The sequence below is a fragment of the Lactuca sativa genome, chromosome 5 (genome assembly GCF_002870075.4).
Source record: "Lactuca sativa cultivar Salinas chromosome 5, Lsat_Salinas_v11, whole genome shotgun sequence".
Lineage (NCBI taxonomy): Eukaryota > Viridiplantae > Streptophyta > Magnoliopsida > Asterales > Asteraceae > Lactuca > Lactuca sativa.
The window spans coordinates 323,579,249-323,595,551 of record NC_056627.2 but is presented as its reverse complement, the minus strand read 5'-3'; the positions used below and the strand labels follow the sequence as shown (position 1 = coordinate 323,595,551).

The following is a 16,303-nucleotide window of genomic DNA, read 5'->3' as shown; positions in this document are numbered from 1 at the left end:
CATCCCGAGTCTTTTAATGAAATACATTTCTATGGAAATGCTTTTGATAAATCTTTATCATATTTTTGTTTTGGGACAAATTCCGCAACACTTTCATTTAAAATGTAACTCTGATTTTTAAAACAAAGCATAAACAAACCGGTCTTTTCTGGCCGTGATTTTGGGGATGTCACAGTTGGTATCAGAGCATTAGTTTAAGCGAACTAGGAATTTGTAGGATTTCTAGACTTAAACTTAGAATGCTAAGCGATGATTGTGAGGTGTGAGCACTAGCTTATTTTAGGAATTGTGCCTAAAATGCTTTTATGTGCTAAATGTTTTGTGCATAATATGCTGTTAATTGTTCGGATCTATGGTCTGTTGCCGACCGGATCTGGAAACCTTATGTGCTTAGGATTCTAAATGTACGACTATGATATTAGAACTAGCATGTAAACGTTTCGGAGTGATAAGGACGATTTAAACGTCTATCCTAAATAAAGATCTAAATTCACCGTATTCGGTGTATAGATCAAGATGGCAAGGACCCGTAGCGGAAACGTGAACGTGAATGGAGATAGGAACCAACCCCCAGTGGTTCAACAAATACCTGTTGTAGAAGAAGTTGCACCTGAACCAGTCACGATGGCCGGAGTGCAAGCGATGATCCAGGCTATGTTGGATCGTCAAATGGAGGAAACTAGACGTTTGCTCCAGCAAAATCGAGAGGAAGGCACTATTCAAATCGAACAGCCCGAGTTGAACGAAGGGCAGACTGAGGAAGGAGACTACAGTGGAACTGTTGGTCAAGTCAACCAACCAATAGTTCAAGAAAATAACCAAGATGACGGATTCGAGAGAAATGGATGCAAGTACAAGGATTTTCAGACTTGCAAGCCATCGACTTTCACGGGAAAGGAAGATCCAATCGGAGTCATGGATTGGATCTCGGAGATGGAGTTAGATTTCATGACATGCGGTTGCAGAGGGAAGCTACAGACCACGTTTGCAGTGCGTCAGTTTCGAGGAGGCGCTGTACGTTGGTGGAATACTTTGGGGAAGACTTTAAGCCCCAACAAACCCCTGGAACTGACATGGGCAGAATTTCTGGTACAATTCAAACGAAAGTACTGCTCAGCTCAAAACCTGCTCGAGCTAGAGAACCAGTTTCTAACCCTAAAGAAGGGGAGCATGTCAATCGATGAATACACGAACAACTTCACAGAAAAGATGGAATTTGCCTTGCGTCTTGTTCCGGATGAGCTGACGAAAATTGATAAGTACGCAAAGGGATTACCATGGGAGTACGCGGTGCCAGTGCGTCAGGCACCTACTTTGGAGGCAGCTATCTGGGCTGCCAAGTCTGTGGAGGATATGATTAAGGGAAGAGCTGCCAGCAAAGTCGAGGTTGGCGAGAAAAGGAAATTTGACGGATCCTCAAGGTCCGGTAAGAAGGGTAGATTCTCGAAGTTTGGTTCGAGAGGAGGAGGATCAGAAGCGAAGTGGTGTGACAAGTGCAAGAAAAAGCACTCTGGGAAGTGTGATGGAGGGGTCACTTGTTACAAATGCGGAAAGCCTGGGCACTATGCCAATGAATGCACGTTCACTAAGAAGGTCTGTTATGAGTGCAACGAGGAGGGGCACATTTCAAGGGATTGCCCGAAGAAGAAGGAGACGGGAAGACCCAACATACCACCGAAGCCGAAGGCAAGAGCCTTCCAGATGACGCTCGAGGCTGCAAAGGAGGCAGCAGACGTCGCTTCAGGTACCTTTCTTGTAAATGGTTTGCCTGCAAATATACTATTTGATTCCGGAGCCAACTACTCCTTTGTATCACATAAATTTGGTGGGAAATTAGCATTGCCTGTAGAAAAACTAGATAATGCCCTGATTGTAGAAGTTGCCAGTGGCAAATTCGTACCTGTTAGTAATCGTATTAGGAACATCGTCATTGACCTAAACGGAAACGAATTCCACGAAGAGCTATTACCCATAGAGTTAAACGGTTTTGACATCGTTTTGGGTATGGATTGGCTTAGCGCTAACGATGCTGAGATTCAATGCCGAAAGAAGATAGTAAAGGTCAACCCACCCGGAAAGGAATCATTTATGGTGTACGGGGACAAACGCAGAGTGAATTCTGGAATCATCTCCCTGATGAAAGCCAGGAAATGTTTGTCAAAGGGATGTGCATCATACTTGGCATTCGTAATCGATGCCAAGAAGGAGAAGAAAGAGGTGCAGAATATACCGGTTGTGTGCGATTATCCGGAAGTCTTTCCCGAAGATCTTCCCGGATTACCACCTGATAGACAAGTGGAGTTTCGTATAGACTTGTTACCAGGAACAACACCGATAGCAAAGGCACCTTACCGATTAGCACCGACGGAGATGAAGGAGCTCATGACGCAACTTCAGGAGCTGTTGGACAACGGTTTTATTCGACCTAGTTCATCACCCTGGGGAGCTCCGGTGTTATTCGTGAAGAAGAAAGACGGAAGTATGAGAATGTGTATAGACTACCGAGAGCTGAATAAGGCAACGGTGAAGAACAAGTATCCATTGCCGAGGATTGATGACCTATTCGATCAGCTGCAAGGTTCGAGCTACTTCTCAAAGATCGATCTTAGGTCAGGATATCATCAGCTAAAGGTGAGAAAGCAGGATATTGAGAAGACTGATGTCCCAATTTGCTAAATAAAGTACACTTTTATAATAAATAAAATTATTGACTAATAACAAATATCTTTTGTGAAGAATTACTAGGCATACAAAATAAGTGCTGAAGGTGTTTTCCATGCAATATTAAGAATATTTTTTGATTGATTCAACATGAAGTATGTTCATCTCATCACTTCCTGAAGATAAATAACCACAAGTTTTAGGAACAGAGGGGTATTTCTGGAAATACATAAACAGGGTCAAAGACTCATAGCTAAAGCTACCTGTACACCAGCATATCAGTTCCATCGAGGCATAATCGCCCAACACAAAAACCTTATTTGAGATTCAATGGAACTATAATTGCACCTTTAAACTTTAACAAAAAAAAACTAAATAAGATCATTAAAAGAATGAAGTGTTTTAAAGTGTTAAGGGTAAAAACACACATGTTCAAACTTTCATTAAAAGCATGAAGTAAGGTAATGCTATAACGGTTATGAAAGTATAATGTTATAATGGAAGGTTTTATACCTTAATAAGAAAAATAATAAAATTACAATGTGTTAAATAAGTTTGATTATTTATGTTCATAATCTATAAAAATTATCAAAACCCATCAACATTTTTATCATTTTGCCTAATTTTGTGGTACATATTTATCCCAATTTCTATATTTTCTTCAAAATATAACAATCCTTGTGCCTAATAAAATAATAAATATGTACCATATATATAAACCCTCTTCAACCATTACCAAAACTACTTTTAATGATAGTTTTTATACATAAATTTGTCATACCCATCATATACTTTGTTATATAATCACACAATAGGTCTCAATTCTGCCATGTCATCCAAAAATTTCAAGTTGTCCTACATGAACGAAATTACAGTGAAAAGTTTTGTCCCACATTAAGTCAAAAAGAAACAAGAGTTTGGTCATGATGTAATCAAGTAGAATAAAGAAATCATTATCATCAAAAAGTTAAATTGGAAAGAGCATATATGTGATGTTTTCCAATCAGGTTTCCATTAGAAAGCACCTTTGGTGTTCACTTGTATAACAAGATTATCTAGTTTTGGTAGACGAAAAGGGCGATGGTTGTCATTTCCATAAAAAACAGCAATTCATATGGCAAATAAATCAGTAATCAAAAAGGCAGAAATCATAAAATATGAACTCAAATCAAAGAAGCTCATGTTATTAGAGATGTTTAAGTCAAACACTAACTTGTGAATCAACAAAAGGATTTGAAGTTTTGAAAATGATACGACCTTATTAATGCCATGTCATCCAAAAATTTCAAGTTGTCCTACATGAATGAAAATACAGTGAAAAGTTTTGATCCCCACATTAAGTCAAAAAGAAACAAGAGTTTTGTCGTGATGTAATCAAGTACACTAAAGAAACCATTATCATGAAATTAATTTGGAAAGAGCATATATGTGATGTGTGCGAATCAGGTTTCCATGGGAAAGCACCTTTGGTTGTCATTTCCCTTAAAAGCAGCAGTTCATTAGGCAAATAAATCAGTAATCAAAATGGCAGAAATCATAAAGTATGAACTCAAATCAAAGAAGCTCATGTTATTGGAGATGTTAAAGTCAAACACAAACTTGTGAACCTCTAAGAAGAAAATTTTATACAACCTATGCATCTCTTAGATTGACCTCTTATTTGTAACCTTATATTCAAAAAAGTCAAGGTTTGGACCAAACCTCCAAAAATATGCATACCACAGGGACCATTTTTGCACTTTTGTCTAGAGTTTAATGCCATACATGGTTAGATTTTGAAAGTATAATGCCACAATTAGTATAAGTTGACATTTTTAAACTGCAATTACCAAAAAAAAGCATGTCTTAAGAAGTTGGACTTTGAATGAATAATATTAAAAACAGAAAAAAATAATGTTGCATATGGTTTTAAAAGTATAAAGTTTTAATTAGAAAATAAAAGTAAAACCAATTTAGATTACAATATCTTAATTAGTAAGATTTTGAAAATAAAAATATATAATTGAATTCCATACAGTTAAATGATAAAAGCATATTCTAATAGGTTCTAATAGGTTGGATTTTGAAAGTACAATGTTCTTATGCAGTTGGTACAACTATTCATACTTCCAATATAATGTCTTATTATGTTAGATTATGAGAGTAAAACGCTATAAGTCAAAATATGATATAATAACTGAAAACAAAACAAAAGAAGTTAAAATTTTCAAACTTCAATGCACATATAGTTTATATATTAAGAAAAGAATGCTACAAAGTGAAGGTATAATGTTATAATTTGGTAGGTATATTTATAGTCTTAATAGAAAATAATAATAATAATAATAAATTTAATGCCCAAATAAGAAAAATGTATAATGAAATAAATAATAACAAAAATCAGAAAGGGTAAAATTTTAAAAGTACAATATCTTAATAAAAAAGATTTTGAAAGTATATTGATAATGATATACATGAGACCATCATGCCATAATTGGTTAAATTTTGAGAATAAGTGTGTTAAAACTGAAAAAAAAAATAGAAGTCCAATGTCCTATGGGAAATAATTGGGCGTACAATGCTATAATTGGCAAAAATAACAAGTCTCCTGTTTATAAATACAATGTCTTAATAGAATGTTAAATGCTAAAGTTGGCTGGATTTTCAGATTACAATGTATACTAAAAGGACAAGAACTAAAAATACAATGACTTAAGAGATCAGGTTTTCAAAGGAAAGTAAAATATTGGATTTCATAGTACAATAACTTTCATGTGCTCTTTAAAAGAAAAAAAGGATAAAAAGTAAATACTCTTAATAGGTTATTTCTTGAAAAAGTAATGCTATAACTAAAGGTATAATGTTCATAGTACAAGACTCGCACCACCAGCTTCTTACATTGGCACTACTAAGCTTGGATTTAAAAGAAGACACAAGAAAATAATATTCAAAGAGAAAATGATAAATTTTGAAGATCATGTCTTCAACTGTTACTTTTGTAATTATAACAGTTGTAATATAAGTTATAGTAGAAAATGAATTATGTTGTAAGCTAACCTCCAAGAAAGAAAGCATGAACAGATTAACATTAAAAGAGTAACCAAAAAACAACATAAAAAGCATGAAGTATTCTATAGTGTTAGGTAAAAATTACATGTTAACACTTTAATTCTTGGGGGGGGGGGATCTTCTTTATCTGGTTTCCAAAACCTTTTCTTGTTGCAGAGTAATGAATTGAACTTGTTAAAAGAATTGAAATTGAGCATAGCAATACATCTCAGAGTAATGTAAGGGAACTTGTAGTTCACAAGATATTTTTGAAATGAATGGAATTTGTCAAAGGAATTGGAATAAGTTTTGAAAGTACAATAATTTAATAATAAAACCTTAGAAGTTATACTGCTATAATTGGTAACCAAAACCAAACATGTTCAGTTTTTCAAAGTACAGTGACCTAATAAGAAAAATAATAAAATTACAATGTGTTAATAGGATTGATTATGACAGTATAATCTTTTAATGGAAGTTTTTATAAATCAGCATCTAAACAGCATACAAATTTATGAGGCAATATGGAAAGACTTATTCCCTATTAGACATTTTGCATGTATGTTAATATTAAGTAATAGGCAAAGTACAGTTTGGTTTGTTACCATGGCATCATTGTAAATGTTCATTTTTTCTTCCAGATTTCTGGTTGCTCTTGACTGCTTCAGTATTGCTCTAGTTTCTCTCAGACCATCAGATGAGATGACTTTCACTGCAATAACCACACACCTAATTGAGAATCAATAAGCCTTACTAATTTTACTAAAATACATAAATTTATCATACCCATAATATACTTTGTTATATAATTACACAATATGTCTCAATTCTGCCATGTCATCCAACAATTCCATTGTTTCCTACATGAATGAAAATACAGTGAAAAGTTTTGTCCCACCTTAAGTCAAAAAGAATCAACAGTTGTCATGAAGTAATAAAGTACAACAAAGAAATCATATCATGAAAATAACTTGAAAAGAGCATTAGACCTTTCATATATGCGATGTGTGCCAATCAGGTTTCCATGGGAAAGCACCTTTCGTGTTCACTTGTATAAAGCAGCAATGCATATGGCAAATAAATCAGTAATCAAAATGTTATACAATTTCAGTGAAGAAAGTATAATGTCAGGAACTAACTTCAATGGAGATGCAGCAGAAGATCTGTCACCTCTAAATAGAAAAAATTATATAAACTATGCATCTGTTATATTAGAAAATTTTAGACAAAGTTTTTGAAATGAACAAAAATAATAGGAGATAATGTTTTGAACTAACTCATAAATAGAAGGAGAGGCGATGATATAAACAGGCCCACTAAACAATGGGTCTCAATTCCACCATGTCATCCAACAATTTCAAGATGTCCTACATGAATGAAAATACAGTGAAAAGTTTTGTCCCACTTTAAGTCAAAAAGAAACAACAGTTTTGTCATATGATGTAATCAAGTACAATAAAGAAATCATTATCATGATAGTAATTTGGAAAGAGCATTGGACTTTTCATATATGTGATGGTTGTTACTTCCCTAAATTCATATGGCAAATAAATCAGGATCCCTGTTGCAAATGTTATACAAATTGAACTTATGAGAAGACACTATGTCTAAAAAAAGGTACAAAACCAACAAGAAGAAATTAGTATATACAATTTCAGTGGAGAAACTATAATACAGTGAACTTAGACATTTACACACAAAATTATCATTTGATTAAGATTCAATCATTCGACCTTATGTACCCATAAATCAAATTTTAATCTCTAGAATCCTGCAGTAAGAAAATTACAAACATAAGTCCTAATATTTATGTAGCAATGAAAATCAAAAATTGTTTCAAATGTGCTAATTATACTTCTAATTCTAATCGAATTGAAAATACAAACAATAAATTATCTTTCCCTAATTGAATTTCTAATAGCTCAATAAATTGTTTAATATTTTAATTTGGCTTGTGATTATTTACTTTACTTTGTATAATTTCACCCTCAAAACAAAGCCCCATACATACCCCATACGATAAGTACGTCCCCCTTTGAAAACTTTTAGACTGAATATGATCAAAAAGTTGGATATTAGTATAAGCAAATGGAATGAAATGCATTTGAAGAACCAAAGATCATAAAAATTGTATGTTTGTTGCTTTTCACCTTGGTTGCTTCTGAAACAGAATGAACCCTAATTTATGTCCCCTGTTCCGATGTTGTTGCTACTATGTGTGCAGCACTATTTTATGTGTAACTCCAAAAAACACGAAGTAATTTAAGCAATGAACGTTTCTTCGTGTGACATTAAACATAGTCCACATTCTCCCTGTTTATAAGGTGGGTTGAACAACATTCTGCTTCTTTTCCTGAAATTAGGTACAAATATAATCTTTTTAACTAGTAAAATACACTTTTGGTCCCTGAATAAAGCATGAACAGAGCCTGAAGAGCTTGTAGCTACAAGAATTTCAGGAGTCATATGATAATAAGTATGTCCCTCTTTGGAAACCATAAGACTGAAAATGATCAAAAGGTTGGAAATTAGTATAAACAAATGGAATGAAATGCATTTGAAGAACCAAAGATCATATGAAAATTGTATGTATGTTGCTTTTCACCTTGGTTGGTTCTGAAACAGAATGAACCCTAATTTATGTCCCCTGTTCGGATGTTGTTGCTACTATGTGTGCAGCCAATGGTGATCTTTGAGCATTATTAATGAACCATGAATTGAAAATATTTTGGAATTAAGTGCATCAGTGTATAGATATCTGGTGATAAAATGCACTTCAAATCTTGAAAGATAATATCTCTAGTGACCATGGGTTTCTCAGAAGAATATAATATAAAGCAGACAAACAAGAGTAAAATACACTTTTGGCCCCTGAATAAAGAAAATTTACAAAATTTGGGTCCTTATCCAAAGCATTGCAAGGTAAATTTTTTGTCACCTTACTTGGAACAAGTAAAAAAACGTTACAAACCCCAAACAAGAACCAAAATTGAAAAAAATCAGTTACACTCGGGGACAAAAATGTAACAATACTCTAAACATATAGACAAATCATTCATATAAACATATAGACAAATCATGCAAAAAAATGAAGCTTTTTAACAAAATTCTCATATATAACCATTTTCATTCACAAAAAAAGAACTGATTATTACCTCTTTCTATTGACCACTTGTTTTTAACATTTCAACCCACCAAAGACCACACCATGTGGCATTTCCCGTCCCTGATGTCCCAATTTGCTAAATAAAAGTACATTTTTAAACAAATAAAAGAATTGACTAAATAACAAATATCTTTTGTAAAGAATTACCAGGAGAACTAAATGCAATATTTAGAATCTTTTTTGATTGATTTAACATGAAGTATGGTAATCCTATCATTTCCTGAAGACAATAAATGACCACAAGTTTTAGGAACATAGGGGTATTTCTGGAAATACACAAACAGGGTCATACACTCATAGCCGTACCTACCTGTACACCAGCATATCATTTCCATCCAGGCGTAATCACCCAACACAACATCCTTTCATATATGTGATATGTGCCAATCAGGTTTCCATGGGAAAGCACCTTTCGTGTTCACTTGTATAACAGATTATCTAATTTTGGTGGACGAAAAGGGCGATGATTGTCATTTTCCTAAAAATCAGTAATTCACATGGCAAATAACTCAGTAATAAAAATGGCAGAAATCATAAAGTATGAACTCAAATAAAAGTTGCACTAAATTGTATTAAAGTTTTGAAAATGATACAGCCTTATTAAACCCAGTTGCTGATGGAAGAGATGACATTAATGGGGGACAAACCAGGGTAAGGGTAACATCATATAAAAGGACAGAGACGTATGTATGTATATAAAGTCCAATACAGGATCCCTGTTGCAATGTTATACAATTTCAGTGACAAAAGTATAATATAGTGAACTTAGACATGTAAACACAAAGTTATCTGTTACTTAATTAATAGGAAAACATTATAACATGTAATCAACGTTGTGAACCTCAAAATAGAAAAAATTATATAAACTCTGCATCTCTTAGATGGACCTCTTCTTTATAACCTTATAATAGAAAATTTTAGACAAAGTTTTTTCAATGAACAAAAATAATAGGAGACATTGTTTTGACCTAACTCAGACACAGAAGTAGAGGCAATGATATAAACAGGCCAACAAAAAAAAATCACATCGCCTCTTGGAAGTATCCTCATTTGATTTAAGATTCAATCTCTAGAAAAAAAAGTAGATATTCTTAATAAGGTTATTTGTTGAAAAAGTAATGTTATAACTAAATGCAATATTTAGAATCTTTTTTGATTGATTTAACATGAAGTATGGTAATCCTATCATTTGCTGAAGACAATAAATGACCACAAGTTTTAGGAACTGAGGGGTATTGCTGGAAATACACAAACAGGGTCATAGACTCATAGCTGTAGCTACCTGTACACCAGCATATCATTTCCATCAAGGCATAATCACCCAACACAGCACCCTTATTTGGGTTCAATGGAACTAAAAGTGTACCTTTAAACTTTAACAAAAAAACTAAATAAAAACATAAAAAGCATAAAGTGTTTTATAGTGTTAAGGGTAAAAACATATTAACACATTGATTCTCAGGGGCATATTATATTCCTTTAATCAACCATAAGTAAAACCTTTTCTTGTTGCAGAGTAACGAAAATGGAACTTGTTAAAGGAAGTGGAATTAAGCATAGCAATTCATCTCAGAGTAATGTAAGGGAACTTGTGGTTCATAGAATATTTTTGATAAGAATGGAATTTCTGAAAGGAATTAGACTAAATTTTGAAAGTACAACGTTTTAATAATAAAAACTTAAAAAGTTATAATGCTATAATTGGTAACCAAAACCAAACATGTTTAGTTTTTCAATATACAGAGACTTAATAGGAAAAATAATAAAATTACAATGTGTTAATAATAGGTTTGATTATGAAAGTATAATGTTTTAATGGAAGTTTTTATAACTTAGCATCTAATAGCATTCAATTACAGCATACAAATTTATGAGGCAATATGAAAAGACTTATTCCCTATTATACAATTTGCATGTATGTTAATATTAAGTAATAGGCAAAGTACAACTTGGTTTCTTACCATGGCATCATTGTAAATGTTCATTTTTTCTTCTTACAGATTTCTGGTTGCTCTTGACTGCTCCGGTATTGCTCTAGTTTCTCTCAGACCATCAGATGAAATATGACCTCACTGCAATAACCACACACCTAATTCAACATCAATAAGCCTTACCAGATTTACTAAAATACATAAATTTATCATACCACTCAATAGGCCTCAATTCTGCCATGTCATCCAACAATTTCAAGTTATCCTACATGAACGAAATTACAGTGAAAAGTTTTGTCCCTCTTTAAGTAAAAAGAAACAATAGTTTTGTCATGAAGTAATCAAGTACAATAAAGAAATCATTATCATGAAATTAATTTAGAAAGAGCATTAGACCTTTGTTATATGTGATGTGTGCCAATCAGGTTTCCATGGGAAAGCACCTTTGGTGTTCACAAGTTTTGGTGAACAAAATGAAAGGTGATGCTTGTTATTTCCTTAAATTCATATGACAAATAAATCAGTAATCAAAAAGGCAGAAATCATAAAATATGAACTCAAATAAAAGAAGCTTATGTTATTGGAGATGTTTAAGTCGAACACAAACTTGTGAATCAACAAAAAAGATTTGAAGTTGCAGTAAATTGTATTAAAGTTTTGAAAATGATACAACTTTATTAACCCCAATTGCTGATGGAAGAGACTGCATTACCAGTATAGTTAATGGGGGACAAACCAAGGTAAGGGTAACATCATATAAAAAAAATACTTAGGGACTAAGTTTGTTACTTTTGGCAAACCACATGGACCATTTTTGTAATTTTGTCTAATAAAAATAATAATACTAATAATAGAAGTCTAATGTCCTATGGGAAATAATTGGACATATAATGCTATAATTGGTAAAAAAAACAAGTTTCTTGTTTCAAAATAGAATGTATAATGCTAAGGTTGGCTGGATTTTCAGATTACAATATATTTATAAGTGTAATGTTATAGATGGTTAAATCATCAAAGTACAATTAACTTTCATGTGCTTTTAAAAAGATAAAAAGTAGATTATCTTAATAGGTTGTTTGTTGAAAAAGTAATGCTATAACTAAAGGTATAATGGTTAAAGTCAAGTAAAATATCTTAATAGGAAGGAACTGTTGAAAGTATAAAACATAAGTGAAGAAAGCTTAGCCTATTAGACAGACATTTTGCATGTATATAAAACATAAGTGAAGAGGGGTATTTCTGGAAACACACAAACAGGGTCATATACTCATAGCTGTAGCTACCTGTACACCAACATATCATTTCTATGAAGGCATAATCACCCAACACAACATCCTTTAAACATTAACAGAGTAACTAACAAAGAACATAAAAAGCATGAAGTATTTTCCAGTGTTAAGGGTAAGAATTACATCTTAACCAAAACCAAACATGTTCAGTTTTTCAAAGTACAGTGACCTAATAAGTAAAATAATAAAATTACAATGTGTTAATAGGTTTGATTATGACAGTATAATCTTTTAATGGAAGTTTTTATACCTTAGCATCTAAACAACATTTAAATTTATGAGGCGATATGGAAAGACTTAATCCCTATTAGACATTTTGCATATTAATATAATATTAAGTAATAGGCAAAGTACAATTTGGTTTCTTACCATGGCATCATTGTAAATGTTCATTTAGCTTCTTTTTTTTCCTTCCAGATTTCTGGTTGCTCTTGACTGCTCCAGTATTGCTCTAGTTTCTCTCAGACCATCAGATGAGATGACTTCACTGCAATAACCACACAGCTAACTGAGAAATGAGAATCAATAAGCCTTACTAATTTTACTAAAATACATAAATTTAAGATACCCATAATACACTTTGTTATATAATCACACAATAGGTATCAATTACGCCATGTCATCCAACAATTTCAAGTTGTCGTACATGAATGAAAATACAGTGAAAAGTTTTGTCCCACATTAGGTCAAAAAGAATTAACGATATTGTCATATAATGTAATCAAGTACAATAAATAAATCATTATCATAAAATGAATTTGGAAAGAGCATTCTTTCAAAAAAAATTGGAAAGAGCATTGGACCTTTCATTTATGTGATGTGTGCGAATTAGGTTTCCATAGGAAAGCACCTTTGGTTTTCACTTGTATAACAGATTATCTAATTTTGGTGATGGTTGTCATTTCCTTAAAAAGCAGCAATGCATATGGCAAATAAATCAGTAATCAAAATAGCAGAACTCAAATCAAAGAAGCTCATGTTATTGGAGATGTTAAAGTCTTGTGAATCAACAAAAGGATTTGAAGTTGCATTAAAATTGTATTAAAGTTTTGAAAATGACACAACCTTATTAACCCCAGTTGCTGTTGGAAAAGATGACATTACCAGTATAATTAACGGAGGACAAACCAGGGTAAGGGTGACATCATATAAAAGAACAGAGATGTATGTATGTATATATAGTCCAATACAGGATCCCTGTTGCAATCTTATACAATTTCAGTGAAGAAAGTATAATATCAAGAACTAACTTCAATGGAGATGCAGTAGAAGATCTGCCACCTCTAAATAGAAAAAAATATATAAACTATGCATCTCTTAGATGGACCTCTTCTTTGTAACCTTATAATAGAAAATTTTAGACAAAGTTTTTTCAATGAACAAAAATAATAGGAGACATTGTTTTGAACTAACTCATAAATAGAAGGAGAGGCAATGATATAAAGAGGCCCACAAAAAAATCACATCGCCTCTTGGAAGTATCCTCATTTGATTAAGATTCAATCTCTAGAATCCTGCAGTAAGAAAATTACAAACATAAGTCTTAATATATCTGTAGCAATAGAAATAATCAAAAGTTGTTTCAAATATGCAAATTACACTTCTATTTCTAACTGAATTGAAAATACAAACAATAAATTATCTTTCCCTAATTGAATTTCTAATAGCTCAATAACTTGTTTAATATTTTAATTTGGCTGGTGATTATTTACTTCTCTCTGCACAATTTCACCATCAAAACAAAGCAAAACAACTCTTTAACTTAGTTAGGACATTTCATCAAACACCTAAAGTGCATAGAAGAACAATCTACAACTAAACAATACTCTTTTGGGTTTCAAAACTATTTAAGTTTTACTGACAACACATCTCAACTTTCTTGACCAATCATCTCCGTCTGATGGATGCTCTAGTTTCGATTGAGTGACCTAATTCAAAAGACCAACAAAAAAAAATTAAATGGATGTGTTAATTAAGATTTAAGGCATCAATCAGGTATACTTATGTCATTAATTTACCTCTAATAAAGTTCAAGAAGATCCATGGGCATAGTGTTTGATCCTTCAAGCCATGATGGTAGACCAAAATTACATCGCAACCAGACGTCATAGAACTACCCTAATAGCATGATGAATTCAGTAATGACGAGAGACCCGAAGAATCTTTGCCTAATTGAAATAACTAGCAAAATCAATAATACACATAAAAGAATCAAGAACGTTACCTAAGAGACGAAGAGGGAAAGGCAGAGGATTCTTGAACGCCCCTAGAATGAAAGAAAGAGAAAACACTGGTGTCGCTAGAAGAAAAGGAGATACGGCGGTGTGAAAGATGTCCCCTCCAAGTAAAACCCTCTAACATGTCTCCGACGGTGTTTGGAGAGCAGCAGGATGATCGGAGAACGAATGAAAGGGAGAAGAATGAAAACTTACGACGATCTTGTTAATTTCTTTGGATTATAGAGATGATTGCGAGTGTATAGGGCTGCTTGGGTCTCCGAGGAGCGGAGTTATAGAGACTAGCCTCTCCGGTGGACGAGTGAAGTGTGGAAGAGCGAAGAAGATGGTAATATTAAGCGCCAATACACCGACCCAACCTTTTTGACTTCCCACTTGTAACGGTTCTTTTTAAAAGCATATCGATTCCAAAATTAACCTTACTAAACGGTTTTTTTATTCACCCCTCAAATTTTTTACCCTCTTTTTTTTTAATTTATTATTTATTTATTTTTTGTTGTTTTCTTTTACTATTTTTAATAAATACATAATATGTTTGGACTGTTTTTTGTGTTTTATTTATTTAATTATATCTATATTTATTTTTTGACAAAATTGCAAAAATGGTCCCTGTGTTTGGCAAAATTATGCGACTTTGGTCCAAAACGATACTTTGATGCACCACTGGTCCAAAATTGGATTTTTCCATTGCTTTTGGTCCCTCCCACTAACTTCCGTCCATATACTCCGTTACATGCAACAAAGACGGGGGTATTTTCGTCTTTCCACCTCCATATCATCGATTACCGCCATATTGAATGATATACACAGTTAATGACCCTTCACTCTACGCACTAAACCCACTTCGTTGATCGAAAACCCTAATCGTTCATTGAAATCTTGCATTTGGTCATCAACCGCAATCGTAAGTTTGAATCCACGAGTATGGTCCAAATGTGGGAAATCAGGCCAAGAAATCAGTGTTTTGATGCAATCCGAATTTACGGTAACGTACTCTGTTTCTTACATATTTCTTTGAAACAAAAAAAAAATCTTTTACAATCCATATAAAGTAATGTTTTTTTGGTTTGGTTCATGATTTTTACAGAAGGACATCCCACGATGTTCACTATTGAGCTCCATCATGGAGGGAGGTTCACAAAATTTCCAGGGATAAGCTATAATGAAGGAAAATTAGACCACATTGACTTGGTAGACATGGATGAGTTCTCTGTGCATGAGTTGGACGAGGTGATGCTGAAGCTTGGTTATGATGTACCACCAGTCATTTACTACCACTATCAATTGCCAAATGGAGATTTGGAGTTTGGTCTTAGAGCTCTAGGGAATGATATTGATGTACTTAGTCTTGCACAGTACATTGAACATCATAAGATCATCAAGGTATACACTGAACATAATGAAACTAAGTTACTTACATACTTTATGTCTCCAAGAGTTAAACCTAGGGTCATAATTGAGGAAATAGCAGATGATGTGCCCACTGCAACTGTTGGTGATCAAGATGTCCCAAATCTTGAATTGTGTTTAGTAACATATGAGACACCCAAATACAATTCAAATAAGAGATTGAGGTTAGTTGATGGGAGTCAATAATGTAGTAAGAAATTGTGTTTCAACTTGGAACACACTGCAGCTGTTGGTGATCAAGATGCAGATGTTGAAATTGGTAATGAAGGTGCAAATATTAGTGAGCAAGGTGCAACTGTTGGTGATCAAGATATTAGTGAGCAAGGTGCAACTGTTGGTGATCAAGATATTAGTGAGCAAGGTGCAACTGTTGGTGATCAAGATGCACGTGTTGAAATTGGTAATGAAGGTGCAAATATTAGTGATCAAGGTGCACCTGTTGGTGATCAAGAGACAGAAGTTCATGATCAAGCTGCAAATCTTGGTGACCAAGAAGTAAATACAAGAGAGTTTGATACCTTTGATGGCCAACCATTTCAATTTGAAGACTTTGATCCTTTCTTTGATGCAGATGATGTGCCC

General features: G+C 33.3%; 1 long non-coding RNA gene across 19 annotated transcripts; it reads right to left on the bottom strand.

Moving 5' to 3' along the window:
- Window positions 1-6,085: 6,085 nt before the first annotated feature.
- LOC111891765 (uncharacterized) lies at window positions 6,086-15,336 on the bottom strand. Of its 19 annotated transcripts, XR_006183406.2 has the most exons (16): window positions 14,299-15,336; window positions 14,093-14,187; window positions 13,937-14,002; window positions 13,488-13,588; window positions 12,444-12,561; window positions 11,182-11,282; window positions 11,001-11,050; window positions 9,165-10,926; window positions 9,002-9,074; window positions 8,844-8,914; window positions 7,839-8,041; window positions 6,966-7,055; window positions 6,828-6,891; window positions 6,678-6,736; window positions 6,475-6,548; window positions 6,086-6,400 (listed from the first exon to the last, which is right to left on the bottom strand). It is a non-coding gene; the product is annotated as an uncharacterized LOC111891765 (long non-coding RNA). The 19 variants fall into 19 exon arrangements; XR_008223453.1 differs by adding an exon at window positions 7,700-7,738 and having other exon boundaries at window positions 7,839-9,074; XR_008223452.1 differs by having other exon boundaries at window positions 7,839-8,191; window positions 8,294-9,074.
- Between the last annotated feature and the right edge of the window lie 967 nt (window positions 15,337-16,303).